The sequence below is a fragment of the Apis dorsata genome, unplaced genomic scaffold (assembly GCF_000469605.1).
Source record: "Apis dorsata unplaced genomic scaffold, Apis dorsata 1.3 scaffold_129, whole genome shotgun sequence".
In the NCBI taxonomy this organism is placed as follows: domain Eukaryota; kingdom Metazoa; phylum Arthropoda; class Insecta; order Hymenoptera; family Apidae; genus Apis; species Apis dorsata.
The window spans coordinates 510,750-516,375 of record NW_006263422.1 but is presented as its reverse complement, the minus strand read 5'-3'; the positions used below and the strand labels follow the sequence as shown (position 1 = coordinate 516,375).

The 5,626-nt window shown below is 36.5% G+C and overlaps 2 long non-coding RNA genes across 2 annotated transcripts in view; one reads left to right on the top strand and one right to left on the bottom strand.

The window, feature by feature from the left end:
• Positions 1–788: 788 nt before the first annotated feature.
• Positions 789–1,478, bottom strand: LOC116185212. Its single transcript, XR_004150009.1, has 2 exons — positions 1,057–1,478; positions 789–951 (listed from the first exon to the last, which is right to left on the bottom strand). It is a non-coding gene; the product is annotated as an uncharacterized LOC116185212 (long non-coding RNA).
• Positions 1,479–1,582: 104 nt separating this feature from the next.
• LOC116185211 overlaps positions 1,583–5,626 on the top strand; it is a 4,481-nt gene continuing 437 nt past the window's right edge. The window contains exons 1-3 of the long non-coding RNA XR_004150008.1: positions 1,583–1,891; positions 1,995–2,400; positions 3,212–3,387. This is a non-coding gene — a long non-coding RNA (uncharacterized LOC116185211). The remainder of the gene's footprint in view (positions 1,892–1,994; positions 2,401–3,211; positions 3,388–5,626) is intronic.

Below are 5,626 nucleotides of genomic sequence, written 5' to 3'. Positions count from 1 at the left end.
GCCTGTCCGGCGGGAGGGGAGGCTCTGAACAGGAACACGAGCGACAAAGAGGAAACGCTGGACGAGAGGAGGCCGCCGAGAGATATTAAAGGATGCTGAGCCGCCGACCGACGGAGAAGGAGGCATCCTATGGCGTGGTGGGTCCCAAGACACCGAGGATCGGGTCTGCGAACACCCGAGCAGGCCCGGGCCTTTCTTTCATGCCTTCTTCTTCTTCTTCTTCTTCTTCCTCTTCTTCGTCGTCGTCGTCGTCGTCTTTGGCTGCTCGTTTACTTCTTCCTTCATTGCAATTGCGCACATGAACGCCTTTCAAAACGTAACTGGTAACACACACATGTATTTTTTGATTTAGTATGAAAGAGATTAGATAGATTTGTAGAATTGTTATTGCGTAAATGTGTGTGGTTTGTTTTTTCTAATTTTTTAACTTTTGATTTTTCGTTGAAGATTGGCTTGTGTTTATTATTGAATTTTTAAAGAATCATTAGTCAAATTATTTATATATTTATATACAGGATATAAGTTGTTGAGTTTTTAAAGCTCAAGATTGTGATTTTATAGAATTATAAGTAAATACATATTTTCAAATTTTTATTTTTATGCTTTGTGTAGACATTGAATATAAAAATGTTTTATTTGATTTCTGTCGTGTTGGATTTATAGGTTATGGTTTGAGGTTATGGATTTGTAGAATTGTTACTCGGTATATGTATATTTCTATTTATGTAGAAGTTGAGTATCTTAGTGAAATGAAAGAGATTGGTTTTGAAAGTTCTTGTTGATGTTTCTAGATTTGTTTGTAGATTTTCAAACATGTATATCTTTTCATTTATTTTCATTTATCTTAAGTGGAAGAAGTTCGTTTGGCTTTCGTGAAACTGTTTTGCGTTATATCAGCTTGACACATGTTCTATATTTGTTCTATTTATGTAGATATTAAGTGTAGAAAATCTAAAAATTGAATTATTTTTCAGGATTATAGAAAAAATAAAAAGTTAATTGATATTTACATATAGAATCCTATAATGTTACACATTCCAAAGAAAAATTTCTCACCTGTTACGATTCCTGTCAAGCTTCCAATATGAATGCCTTTATCAATTACGACAAGTAATCACATCTAAAAATTCTGCTCATCTAAACAACACTTCTCGCTGAAACCTATTCACCACACCTATAACCACTCCCCAAAAATTCCTCACCAACCGTGCACACCTCCAAATCCCAACCTTGCCTCACCACCATCTTCCATCTTCATTCTTACTCGAAAAGAATGCGACTAAAAAACTTTGCCAAATCCTCTTATTCGATTCTCTATCGAATCGTTCGATTCTAAAACTTCGATCAATCGATAATAATCATTGTATCGAAATAATCTCACAGAATCCTTCTTCTCAAAACTTTATAAAATTTCTTCATTATCGAAAATCTGTACAATCAAACCGATTACATCATATTGTCAACGTGTTTTTTCTCAAAACTTTCTAAAATTTCTTTATTATCGAAAATCTGTACAATCAAACATTGTATCATATTGCTAACGTGTTTCGTTTTTCACATACGACAGGTGGCGCTTCATGAGCGTGCCACAGCGCATGTGTCATACCGCATCCATATTGCTTATTCGCAAATTGTTCGTGAAACATGATCGTCAGCCAGTGTGGACACTTCAGCAAATAAGTTACAGCGAATTCATCTGCGAACAACGAACAGCGTGGTAATATGTCATATTAGATTCACATTGCTATTCGCGAATTATTCTTAACAATTCGTAAACTACGTTTCGAACACCGAAGGACACCATTTTCGAGCAATTTCGTCAATTATTTATCGATGAATACACACCTTCAAAGAATCTCGTTCGCAAGTTTAGAACGTATTTGAATGTCAAGTAAGTGTTTTAACGAATTTAATGCTGTATTTATACTGATTAGATTATTGTAAAATATTCACGAGATACTATAAAGTTATTCATTAACGAATAATTTTCACAGCATTATTCGCTGACCAATCGTTGAACGCTATTGGCTGTTCGCAAGAATATCTACACTAACATCGAACGTAATTTACAAATTTGTAAGCAGCGATCAAACACATACATTCACGAACAACTCTCAAAAGCAATGTAGACGTAGCATCTGAACGTATTACATAGCAATATAGTCGATTGCATTAAAATACACGATTTCTACTTCGATGGAAGAAAATACGCGACCATACAACACGCGGCGTATAAAACACGTTCGTGTATCCCTGGCCTAAAGGGTCGTCGCACACAGCGGGTTTCCGCGGTTTTTAAAGGGCAGCGCTTATTACACAGATTGGATTAAAGGTCTGGAGTCTCATGGACGGTGAGAGAGAGAAAGAGAGAAAAGCAGGATAGGAGAAAGGGAGAGAAAGGTGAGTGGTAGGCGGTGGTTGCGGGAGGCGGTTAAGCGAAAGGGGTGGGGAAGGTGGTTTAGCTTGAGACAAGAAGAAGGAGGGAAAGGTATGCGGCTGGTGGTTGTATGCTTGTGTTTGTAAATGTGTATATATGTATTGGAGTGCGTGTGCACCTGAATACACTGGCAGAAGTAGCCAAGAGAACCGGCGGCCCACCTTCACAAGGTGATTCACTGCGATCCCAACGTGCTGTGCTCGACCATTACGTATATACTCGCGATTCATCGCAGAAACGTTCGAGATGCTTCGACATTGTACACTACCGTAATCTTGTTATTGTTTATATACATCTTGTGCTTGTGCCTTAGTCCGCATTTGTGTATGTCTAAATGTATGTCTAGATAAATATTAGATTGATTATGAATGATGCTTTGAATTTTGTGGAAGTATAGGATATTTTCTTTTAAATTCGATTTTGAGATTTTATAATTTTTAGTATATTTTTAAATTAATTTTGATATTTGATAAAAATTTTGATTTCTTATGCTTTGAACTTTATATGGAAAATATATGATAGCACTTCTTACACATTTTTTTACATTTTTAGAAAGAAAATTTTAAATATATATAAATTGTTTAAAAGAAATTATCAATATTTCACACCATACATTCCACCATATATTACAAACAACGTTACAAACGTTAAGTTTCGAATAAACGTATAAAAATTCCAAACCCAATAATAGAATTTAATTGAATAGAACAATATTACAACAATATAAAGAAATCATCCTGATATCGTGTTTAAATCGATAAATCAACTTTACAGGGGATAAAATTGAACAAGAACGTTACGTCGAGAAGAACTTGTTAGATGAATGTTGAGAATTGAAAGAGAAGATGTGTGATCCCGGTTGCAAGTTTATGCTACACGAAACGCATTCTATCGAATGGTCGGTAGAAAGATGATGATCAGATGAATGGAATTAGAGATAATTATTACAGGTGAGATTATAGTCAGTCAAAGAAATAGGTGAATAGGTAATAATTGAATATTTTATAAGAATAATAGTAAAAATTCGTTCATTACTTATGTATTTATAATTCCATACACATCTTCATTTTTTGTTCGAATTTTTAAAAAGTAAATATTTGTCAAAATATTTAAGAGCAGAAAAACACGTTATAAATAAGAATCTTTATTGACGGAGAAGAGATACGACAAAAATAAAATGATAAAATCTTGATATATTCAAAAAATTTATATGGAAAAATATTATCAGGAATAACTAATATTTAACCAAATCTGTATGCATGCATCCGCATTACGATTGAAATTTTCATTCACCATTCGACCCAACAAAATATCCTTCTCTTTCTCCAGAAGGGAATCCTTCTCTCCCATCTCTTTTCCCCATTCACAAAAATCCCTTCGATCCATCGGTTTCGACATCTTCGGTTCCTCTCTCGGACCCTCAATTTCATTAAATTCACCCAATTGGACCATATTTATCGAACGATCGCGATAATTCTCATTTTCTACCTTGTTTGCCTCCTCTTCCAAAGCGAAAGAGGAAACCTTCACTCGATATCCCACTCGTGTCATCCTTCTCCGGATCACGTAAACGGGTCCAAAGGGGGGATCGAAACGGTTGGCCCATGTTTACAGTTGACTCGTATAAGCCCGTTGCAATGTTGCACCGCGAAACGAATGTGTCGGCGTCTGAAGCGACGACGCAATGGGAACCGCCCGAGGCGTGTCGGTGCACCCTTGCAGAAGGCTCTCAATCGCAAGAATGCAAAGGCCAACCGGTCCGCTCGATCAGAATTTCGGCCGTACCGTGCCCGTGTAAACCTCGCCTTTAAAATAGTCTACTTTATTGTCGAACGCGTGAGAAAATCCGACTTTTACGAGTCGATGATACGCGTCGATCTTTCCTCCTTTAATATCGTGTGTTGCGTGAAAATTGATCGCTCGATTTTTTGATGGTGCCACGTTGTACGGGTTTTGGTTGGAAATGAAGTTGTTTGAGATACATCGAATAAAGAAGGGAGAGAGAGAGAAAGTAAATCGAGCTTAATTTATAATTCTTCCAGTAGCTGGAAATTAATTGGGAGATTTTGATGGTGTTGTTATAATATATTGTAATAATATAAATTGTATTGGGAATTTCAGTAGGTGGAAATTGGTCGAGGGATTTTTATAATGCCAAGTTCGAAGTTGTATGGATTTGTTTGAAATGAAGTTATTTCTTTTTGGCATTCTTAATAATATTAATAGATTTTGATAGAGAAGATCAAAGAAACAATTGAACTTAATTTTCATTTATAAATTTCATTATAACTTAGGAGAATATTCTAAGAAGTAACCAATTTTTTTTTTCTTGGATTGGAATTAAGAATATTTGTAATAGATATATCCAAGTAATATTAACATTGTATACAAAATAGAATAAGAAAAAATCAATAGATTCTCGGCATTAATCTCGAATACTTCCAATAAATATTTTAATCCAAACGATCCACGGAACGTAATAATCGACGGCTCTAATAGCATCGATCGATCTTAAGCATAAGATAAAAAAAAAAAAAAAATGCAAAAGCTTAAGAATAATCGAGGGTGGCGGAAGATGATCCAAGAATTCGCATAAATTTATCCGCATTCTGCGCGCGGTCCTCTCGCCGCGAGGAAAAATCTTTCTGGGGCGAAAGGAGGAAAAACAAAAAAAAAGGAAAAAAAAAAAGGGGAAAGAATTGCATTGGCCGTTGCTTTATTGAGATCCGGGGCGAAATATATCTCGACGTTTCCAAGTCGTCGTTTCGGCCCTTCGTTCTTCTCCATTTTTTTTTTTGTTTTTCCTCCTTTCGCCCCAGAAAGATTTTTCCTCGCGGCGAGAGGACCGCGCGCAGAATGCGGACCAATTTATGCGAATTCTTGAAGCCTCTTCCGCCCCCCTCCCTTAATCTTAAGCCTTTGTTTTTTTTTTTTTCCACCTTTTCCTCTCCCTCCTTTCCCTCTTTCATCTTCTTTCTTCCTCTTTTTTTTCTTCACTCCCCCTCTCTCCTCTCTTTTCTCTCGAAAAGTAATCGGTAATCCCTGCAACGGAGGGCACTAACGAGAATTAATACCGAGCGGAGTGTTTGTTTTGTGACTCGGCAGCCGGGCTTTTAAAGATCCGAGTCGCACATGGGAATCAGTTCGCGAGGCCACGTCTGAATAAATTAAATCCTTACCAGGAATTCA